This window comes from Crinia signifera, chromosome 2 (assembly GCF_055691185.1).
Source record: "Crinia signifera chromosome 2, ASM5569118v1, whole genome shotgun sequence".
NCBI classification, from domain to species: Eukaryota; Metazoa; Chordata; class Amphibia; order Anura; family Myobatrachidae; genus Crinia; species Crinia signifera.
In genome coordinates, this window is record NC_139218.1 from 145,595,323 (window position 1) to 145,605,758 (window position 10,436).

Below are 10,436 nucleotides of genomic sequence, written 5' to 3' on the forward strand. Positions count from 1 at the left end.
AGGTAACCGCCTTCGCCGATGATCTCCTGCTGTACATCAGCAATCCCAAGGCGGCTCTCTTTAAACTGCAACTAGTACTAGACACCTTCCGCGAGATTTCTGGTTTTTGATGAATTACCAGAAGACCGAGGCGATGGCCATTTACCCTGAGGCCCGCCTGGGGTGGGGGGATGCCTTCCCCTTTCGTTGGAACACTGACCACTTAACTTATCTTGGCCTACGTTTCTCGAACAACATATCAGATACATACAAACTAAACTACACATACTCCATTTCTCAAATGTTTGAGGATTTCCACAGGTGGAAACATCTCCCGCTATCGTATTTGGGACGCTGCAGCCTATTTAAGATGGTCTCATTCCCTAGACTTTTGTATGTGATTCAGATGCTTCCCTTTCTGCTAAAGAACCAAGATGTCTCAAACATCAACAGAGCCCTCACCAAATTTATTTGGGCAGGTAAACGACCCCGTGTTTCCCAATTGAAACTCCAACAAACTCCATTCAATGGGGGTATCAATTTGCCCTGCATTCAAGATTATGCCCTAGCAGCTAATTTGCGCTATGCTCTAGACTGGGTGAGTGGTGCAAATAATTATACATACAGATCTTTAGATCAGTCCTTTCTTCAAGACTGTACACTAGATGCACTCCTCTACCTGCCACCCTCGCTGGTGCCAGCCCATATTAAAGAGAATCCGTTGATTTATACTCCTTATCTGGCCTGGCGCACTACACGTCGACGAATGCACCTACCAACTAACATATCTTTACATATGCCACTGATTCATAACAGCGATTTCCAAGGGGGGGATCCTGACCCTATCTTCTTTAATTGGCATCTCCATGGGTTACGTGCTTTATTTCAATTTCTAGATACAGACTATACCACGCCTCTCACCCTCTCCCAGCTGAAAGACCGCTATCCTCAGTTGCAGATCCCCTTATTTGCGTACTTCCAGGCCAGGAGCTATGTATCTAAGAATGTCTCGAAATTGTACAAGGAAGGTTCAAACCGGGCTTTTGACCTTATGATCGTTTATCGTAAGGGAGAACAGATACCTTCCTCTACCCTCTACAGCCACATACGTACCACCTTAGACCTAACTAAAGTTAAAAAAGGGCTGACACACTGGAATGTAGTCTTCCCAGAGATCCCAATCCTATCCATCATTAAAGCTACATTGTCTTTAAATAAATTGCTTGTGTCGTCATCCTATGCCGAAATGCAATTTAAAATCTTACACAGGGCCTACTACACGCCCAAACATAGATTCTTGATGGGCCTAGCGGACAATTCCAATTGCTTTAAATGCCGATCCCCAGAGGCGGATCTCTACCATTGTTTATGGTCGTGTGATATAATACAATCCCATTGGTCAGAGGTTCAGGGATATATCAATAATGTCCTAAAGCTACCCTTTACCATGACACCCTCCTGGGCATTCTGGAACATGCACCCACAAGACACACACACTCCCCTCACCCGGGGCAATAAATGTCTCCTAGCCAAGATTGCAGCTGCCTCCAAAAAGACTATCCTCTCCCAGTGGATCCACCCTGATACCATTCCCTTGCAACTCATGCTCTCGAGACTAAAACACCTGTTCCAAATGGACTGGATCGAGTGTTTACTTGACACAGAATCTAGGGCATCAAAGTTCTTTGGCACCTGGCTCCCATATGTACACTCCCTTCCCATTCGCGAAAAAGATTGTGTTAGACAGGCAGTCCGGCTTACCACCTGGTACAACCTGACCACTTTAGAGAGGGGACTCCCTCCTCTCTAGCATACTGATTAGTGACTGACCTTTCACGCTTGATTGTTATGTGTTTAGGTTGCTGCATTTGGTGGATGTACTCACCACCCGGACTTTACCATGCTCCATGCCTAACTTTTTGCAAAATCATGCCTTATGTATATATGACACAAACCCAACGGCCCGCGCCAACTTAATTTTTTGATTGATACTTAATGCCAAAAGATATGCTCAGTAGATGTGTTCCTTTGCTACGACCAGGATATGCCTTTTTCACAATGTATTGTTACACTCCACTGTCTGCTCTTTTTGTTATATGTTCTACTGCCAAAACCACTGTACCGTATGTGAACCTTCATGTCTTTATTGCAATAAAAAATATAATAAAAAAAAAAAACGCTCGGCAGGCTGTCCTCTGTAATCCCCCCCAGTAATTAGTGGCCAGGGCGATGTATTAACAGCCGCTACTCCAGCTTAGGGCTAGCGTTGTCCTTTCCCCACTGTGGGGACAGCACTACCCCTGCTGCTGGCTCTGGGCTGCGCTGGAATAACAAAATCTTGCGCATGCCCAGAGAGCCGGCCAGGGGAGAGGTTTTTTTTTTTTACAATGTGCATGCACAGTGCTGCCGGGGCCGCCAATAAGGAGAGCTGAGGAGACAGGAATTAACATCTCTCCTTATCGGCAGCCCCCTGCATCATACATCATGGTGATAAGAGTGCCCACTTCTCTTCGTATATAGCCCCATTAATAAATCTGCCCCTATGTGGTGGAACATTTGTGGACATTATCTGTAATGGCGTTACTTTAGGAATTGTGTGGGGGACACTACTGGAGGCATCATACAGTATGTATAAGCAGGAGTACTGGGGCACTACGGTGTGTGGCATAAATTCTGGGCATTACGGTGTGTGGCATGTTGTGTAATGGGCATAATGGTGTGGTATGTTGTATAATGGGCATGACTGTGCGTGGCATAATGCCTAACAGGCATTATGGTGTGCGTAACCCTGGCTCAGCATGTCCAAGTGATTCTAGCTGGTGTAGTGTGTTTAAGTGGCACTATTGTGTGGTGTAATGTGAATTTGTACTATTACGTGGCCATGCCCTGAATCTAAAAAAAATGTTGTGGGGTTCTTCTCCTCCTGCCCCCCCCCCCTCACATGACCAGCCCCGATCTTGGAGTGGTTCTGATTCCCAAAATATGGAGGACACGGTGAGGTGGGTCCCCCGTATTTTGGGGATCAGCACCAGGTAGTGATGCCAATCCCGGGATCGGCGGGATCCAGGGCATTTCTATCCGGGATTTGAATCCCGGGATTGGTGTCTCCAATCCTGGGATTTCGGGATTGTAATGCACATGCGCATTTTATCCCTTTCAGCTGAGCAGCGCTGAGCACCAGTGGTGGATGGCTCAGGCGCTGCCCAGCATCAAGCTATGTGGCTGCGCAGTGTGATGCCAGAGATCACGCTGTGCAGCCATGCACTGTCCTGACCCCGCCGCATCTGCTGGAAGTCACCTGGCAGGCTGGTTTCCTCCCATCACCACCGCATTCGTTGCGGGACCTCTTCAGTCTGCAGTCATCCCTGCTGACAGGTCTGACCGGTCACCGGAGTCCCCGCACCTCTTCCCCCGCTTGCTGCTGTGTACATGGCCCCCGGCTGTCAGCAGTCTTCCTGCTCCTCCGGAACAGGTAATGAGCTGCTGCAGTGCCCGGCAGCCATTAACACATTTCCTTCACATATCAGGAGGCCAATCCCGAGATTGACAGGTTTTCAATCCCGAATCCCGGGATGGAAAAATGGCCCGGGATTGGCCTCCCTAGCACCAGGCTCTTGAGCCGGCCCTGGTTTCCAAAATACAGGGGACAAAATGAATAGGGGTCCCCCGTATTTTGGGGACCAGCACCAGGCTCCACTAGAAGGTGGTGTAATGCCGTAGCCAGGGGACACTCTCGATGGGGTCCCATGGCCAAAACATTACCCACCCTAACTAATCAACCCAGGCCCCCTCTCCAGGGCACCCCAGGCCTGGGCTGAAGCCCGAGGCTATCCCCTGCACCCCTGAGTGGTGGGTGCAGGGTTGATAGCTTGTTTAAACAGTAAAAATAGGAATTTAATACCTACCGGTAATTCCTTTTCACAAAGTCCTTATGGGATACTGGGCATCGTCTTAAGACCTTGGGTATTAGAGGGTATCCGCAAGGTCTTAAGACTTTTCCCAGTATCCCACAAGCTGGTACTTCGGAGAACCACAGGTACCAGCATGTGGGGCATTAATGGCTCGCCGGTAACCAGTGGTGTAACTAGATACATGTGGGCCCCATAGCAAAAGTTTTTAAGGGCCCCTATTAATCACATAATGCTGAAAAATGTATATAGCACATGATACTTTGACAGGCAAAGTGGGCCCCATAGCAGCTGCACCCCCTGCACCTATGGTAGTTACGCCCTTGCCGGTACCTATAGCCGCCCTGTAAAGGAAATATAAAAAAAACCCCACAGGTTTTTAAATATTTTATTAAACTGCATCTTGTCTTCACCCAGGGGGGCTCCTGCCTCCCAGGGCTTCTGCGGAGTCTTCACCTGGGGCAGCTGCCTTTTAAGCTCTTTTGCATGGCCGCCACCACCTCCCAGGGATTGTTCTTCTGGAGCTCTTCTCTGCTCCCCCTCCAGGACTGGCTGCCCCGTCTTGAACTGGCTAATATAGCCAGCTCCAGGGGGTGGGGCAATGACAAGCCATGATTGTCTGGCCATGGCCATTTTGAATTTTTATTTCCTCCGTGCCGCTGGATGAGGGGGACCAAGACTGCCGCTGAGACAATGCCACCACAAGGGTCAGTTTATTTAGGGTGAGGAGGGGTTCGGAAGTGCCACGAGTGGGGGAGGGTCCGGGTGCTGCAAGTGGGGGTGGAATTGCCATGAGTGGGGGAGGGGTCCGGGTGCTGCATCTGAGCATCTCAGGGTGAGGAGGGAGCTTGGCATCTTGGAAGAGGTGCACAGGGCATCTTAGAGGTAGAGGGGTGCTTCTAGCGGTTAGCGCAAGCGGGCAGGGGATCCCTGTTGCGTATGAGAAGTCAGCACGGAGTCCCTGCGGCAGATGGGAACTAGTAGAGTCCAGACAGGAAGTTCCCGCTGGTCAGAGCTTCCTGCTGCAGGCAGACAGTTGGCGGAGGGCGGCCAGGTACCTGAGGCATTATAGGGACGAGGTGGCTATGTGACTGGCCAGGCTGGCCCCTTCAGTGATCGCTCAGAAGCCACCACACAGCAGAAATGTACAAGGCATTCTGAGCGATCACTTTAAATTTACAGGCAGGGCTGTTATTCATCAGGGTCCCGCGGGGCTGCGCATCCATATCGCTGTGTGGGTTACACACACAGCGATATTCAGCCACTTTCTGAGCGGTTTAATAAAATTGTGTAAAATCGCTCAGAAAGTGGCTGAATATCGCTCCGTGCGTAGGACCCATTAGTTCAGTTGGCAGAGGCAGCAGTGCCCCACTCACAGCCAGCAGTGGTAGAGGAATAAGAGGGAGAGGCAGCAGTATTTTATGAGTTTTAGAGAGGGAGGAAAGGGAAAGAGCGGGGAGGAGAAAAAGGAGAAAAACTAGGGGCAGAGAGAGAAATAAAGAGGAGATCATAGATATTGCTGACAGAAAGAGAGGAGAGAGGCGCAGGGGAGAGAGGAGGAGAGGCAGTAGGGGAGCGACAAGCGAGAGCACGGAAGAGAAGGGGGGAGAGAGAAAAGGGGTTGAGGAGTCAGCAAAAAAAGAGGGGAGAGTTGACACAGAGGCGGGTGAGAGAGAGGATAGAGGCAGTGTTGGGGAGGAGAAGGAGGGGAGGCAAGAAGGGTGGTGAGGGAGAGCAGGTGTTTGTGTTTCGTGGGGAGCCCCCCAGCACAAACAGTAGTGTAGTAGGTCTCCTCTGCCCAGGCACCGGTGGCGCAGGTCTCATGTGCCATCATCCTCACTGGTAGTGCAGGGTCTCTTGTGCAGCCACTGAAGGGAGGGGGGCAGGTAATTAAGGGGGGGGGGGGGTTGGTCAGTTGGTTGGCAATATTACTATAAAAAAAACCTGGAGAATAAAAAGGGTGCAGGGGATTGCCTTCCAGGACCACGGGGCCCCCCAAGTGTCCGTGACCCATAGCAGTGTAATCCCCCTGTACCCTCTGTAGTTACACCACTGCTCAAAAGCGTTATGTGATGGGACCCAAAAACTGTGGAGTAGGACCCCCAACTTAACAAAGAGGGGTCCCGGGGACACACACTTTATTTTTCACTGAGTGCGATTACTGTGACTAGGAGAGAGGGGGCGACACTGCTGCCGAGTAGGAGACCAGAGGCACAGTTAGGAGAAGGGGGGAACAATGCAACTAGGTGTTAAGCCAGTGGAAAGGGGAATGGTCGGTTGTGAGAGGGTGCAGTCTCTTGGGGGGGAGGGGGTTCAGAAGAAAGAGTGAGTGGAGTGATGTCAAAGAGGGTGTTGGGGAAATACAGCAAAAAAGAGGAGCAAGAAAGGGCAAGGGTGCGAGAAAGAGGGAGAGGGCGTCTTGGAAAAAGAGGTGCGAGGGATAGGGTGTCAAAGAAAGGGAGAAGAACAAAAGAGGGACAGAGTTACAAGCAGGAGAAAGAACGTCAGGGAGGGAAAGAGAAAGGAAGATGGGAGCAAGAGTGAGCGTATCAGGGAAAGAATGGGGGAGAGAAGGTGCCTGGAAAAGAAAACGAGAGTGTCAAAGAGAGAAAGGGGTTAAAGATGAAGTAAGAGATGGTGTCAAGTAGAGAACGAAAGAGACAGCGCCAGGGAGAGAGAGGAAGCATGGTAAAAGATGGGGAGGAGAGAGACAGACTGTGGCAGAGTGAGGGTTGAGAAAGAGGGGGCAGGGGGGAAGAGAGCAGAGGAGAGAGAGAAAAAAAAGTTAGCAGCAGGGAAGAGAGAGAGGGTGAGAGACAGGGGAAAGAGGGAAAAAGAAGGGTGAAGAAGGCAAGAGGGGGCAAGACAAAAGGGGGAGATGAGGCAGGTCTCATTCTCACCAGCATTGGTGGGGTTCCCTTTCACCAGCGCTGTCCCCTGGGCTCTCCTGCTTTGCAGCTGGGCAGAACACAGTGCATCCCTGATGACCCCCGCACAGCTGGCCCCTGGCTCTCCTGCTGTGCTATAGAAAAACGCATCCAGGGGACCCACCAATTTTGTAAAAGTAAGTCCCATCACTCTTTGGGGATGCGAAGGCTGCTGGCACCCGGTGAGAAATGGAAGGAGGAAGGCTGCTGGTGCTGGGTGTGAAATATGGGGAGGATGCTGTGTGTGTGTAGGCTGCTAGCACCAGGTGGGAGATGAATGTAGGGGACAGGCAGGGTGCAGGCGCCGGGGTTGGATGGAGGAGGAGGGAAGGGTGCAGCTGTTGGGTGTCCAGGGAGTGAGAAGCGGATGGGGGTGTGCCACCGGGTGAGAACGGGGAGTGCCACACAGGGTTAGAACCAGGCGGGTTTGGGAGAAGCTTGCCACCGGGTGAGGACCATGGGGTGAGAAACAGGAAGCAAGTGGTGGGGAGTGCCCACCGGTTGAGAAGCTGGGGGGTGCCCGCCAGACAGGTGAGAAGTGAGGGTTGGTGGGAGGCAGGGAGTGCAAGGAGGGTATGCTGCAGAGTAGGTGAGAAGCAAGGGGGTGCCCGGGTAAGCAGGCAGGGGGTTTGAGATGCCCGCCGGGCGGGTGCGGGAAGGGGGGGAGGTGAGAGGCAGGGGGGATGACCGGATAAGTGGGGGGGAGGGGGGGTGAAGCACGGGAGGGTGGTGGGGTGTCCACCAGACACGTGAGAAGGGGGGGGGATAATGTGGGTGGTGAGAAGCAAGAGGTGCCACAGGGTAAGAACAGGGGGCGGGGGGTGTCACCGTGCAGGTGAGAGGCAAGGGGGGTGCCTGGGTAAGTACGGTAGAAGCAGAGGGGGGATGCCGCTGGAGGGGAGATAAGCAGGGGGTTTGGGGTGCCTGGGTAAGAAGGGGGGTGCCGTCAGATGGGTGAGAATCGCGGGGGGTGGCCGGGTCAGGAGATGCTGTCTAGCAAGAAGCGGGGAGGGGGTATGCCAGGTAAGAAGCGGCGAGGGGGTGCCCGTCGGGCCGGAAGAAAGGGGTGCCATAGGATAAGAATGGGGGGGCGTGGGGGGTGCTGCCCGGTGAGAAGCTGGTGGGGTGCCAACCGGACAGAAGAGAGAAAAGGGGGGGAGCCCCTGGGCGGGTTAGAAGCAGGGAGGATTACGGGGTAAGGGGGGTGTTGCAGGGGGTGAGAAGCACGTGGAGGGGGTTAAAGCGCAGAGGTAGTCCCGCCAGGGGTGTTTTGATAAGTGCAGGGGGTGGCGGGGTGAGAAGGGCGGGGTGCCAGCCGGGAGCGTTGAGAAGCGCAGAGGGTGCCATTGGGCGAGAGGCAGGAAGGAGCCATGCCAGGTAAGAGGGGGGGTGTGCCCGTCGAGCGGGAAAAAGGGGGTTCCACAGGGTATGAAGGGGGTATGCTGCCGGGTTAGAAGCTGGTGGGGTGCCAGCCGGACAGGGTTGGGGCAACGGGGATTCCTTGGGCGATGCCCACCAGGCGGGTGAGAAGCAGGGAGGATGACCCGTGGGGAGGGGAGAGGGTGCCGCCGGGCGGGTGAGAAGGGGGGGGTGCTCGTCGGGCTGGTGGAAAGCGGGTGGTGGCGAAGGGTAAGAACGGGAGTGGAGGGTGCAGACACCCGAGAAGGAGCCCGACGAGCGGGGGTGGGGGGGGGAATTGTGCCGCCGGGATAAGGTACGGGGGTGGGTGGTAAGAACAGAGGTCATGGGGGAGTGCCCACCGGGCGGGTGAGAAGCATGGAGGAGGGGGCACCTGGGTAAGTAATGTAGAAGCAGTGAGGGGATGCCCCAGGATGGGCGAGAAGCAGGGGGTTTGGGGTGCCTGGGTAAGTAGGGGGAGTGTGCCACCAGGCAAGTGTGGGGGGTGCCACCGGATGGGTGAGAAGTGTGGGGGGGTGCCCGCCGGGCAGGAGGTGCCATCAGGCGAGAGTCGGGGAAGGGGCACGCCAGGTAAAGTGGGGGGTGGTGTAAAGAGTGGGGGGGCCCGTCCGGCGGGAAGAAGGGGTCGCCACAGGGTAAGAAGGGGGGGGGGGTGTGTGTGCGCTGCCGGGTGAGATGCTGGTGGGGATGCCGTCAGACGGGAAAGAAGCAGAGGATTTGGGGTGCCTGGGTAAGTAAAGGAAGGGGTTGCCACCAGATGGGCGAAAAGCTGGTGGGGTGCCAGCCAGACAGGAGAGAGGTAAGAGGGGGGGGGGGGGCAAGCCCCGGTCGAGTAAGAAGCAGGGAGAATGACCAGGTAAGTGGGGGGTGCCACAGGGGTTGAGAAGCCCCGCCGGGGTGTTTTGAGAAGTGTGGGGGCATTTTGAGCAGTAGGTGTATTATGCAAGGGGGACAGTGTGGGGGACAGTGCGTGCAAGGGGGACAGTGTGGGGGCAGTATGCACAGGGGGAACAGTTTGCGGGCAGTATGCGCAGGGGGGACAGTGTGGGGGCAGTATGTGCAGGGGGGACAGTGTGGGGGCAGTATGCGCAGGGGGGAAGTGTGGGGGCAGTATGCGCAGGGGGGGACAGTGTGGGGGCAGTATGGGCAGGGGGGACAGTGTGGGGGCAGTATGCACAGGGGGGACAGTGTGGGGGCAGTATGCGCAGGGGGGGACAGTGTGGGGGCAGTATGCGCAGGGGGGACAGTGTGGGGGCAGTATGCGCAGGGGGGACAGTGTGGGAGCAGTATGCACGGGGGGACAGTGTGGGGGCAGTATGCGCAGGGGGGACAGTGTGGGGGCAGTATGCGCAGGGGGAACAGTGTGCGGGCAGTATGCGCAGGGGGGACAGTGTGCGGGCAGTATGCGCAGGGGGGGACAGTGTGGGGGCAATATGCACAGGGGTGGACAGTGTGGGGGCAATATGCACAGGGGTGGACAGTGTGGGGACAGTATGCGCAGGGGGGGACAGTGTGGGGGCAGTATGTGCAGGGGGGCAGTGTGGGGTATTATGTGCAGGGGTTACAGTGTGGGGCAGGAGGGGACAGTTTGGGGGCAGTATGTGCTGGGGGGGACAGTGTGGGGGCAGTATGTGCAGAGGAGGCAATGTGGGGTATTATGTGCAGGGGTTACAATGTGGGGGCACTATGTGCAGGAGGGGACAGTTTGGGGGCAGTATGTGCAGGGGGGACAGTGTGGGTCAATATGCGCAGGGGGGACAGTGTGGGGGCAGTATGTACAGGGGGGCAGTGTGGGGTATTATGTGTAGGGGTTACAGTGTGGGGGCAATATGCGCAGGGGGGACAGTGTGGGGGCAGAATGTACAGGGGGGAGTGTGGGGTATTATGTGCAGGGGTTACAGTGTGGGGGCAGTATGTGCAGGAGGGGACAGTTTGGGGGCAGTATGTGCAGGGGGACAGTGTGGGGGCAGTATGTGCAGGGGGGCAGTGTGGGGTATTATGTGCAGGGGGGGCAGTGTGGGGACAGTATGTGCGGGAGGGGACAGTTTAGGGGCAGTATGTGCAGGGGGGACAGTGTGGGGGCAGTATGTGCAGGAGGGGGCAGTGTGGGGTATTATGTACAGGAGGGGGCAGTGTGGGGTATTATGTGCAGGGGGAACAGTGTGGGGGTATCATGTGCATGGGGGAACAGTGTGGGGGCAGT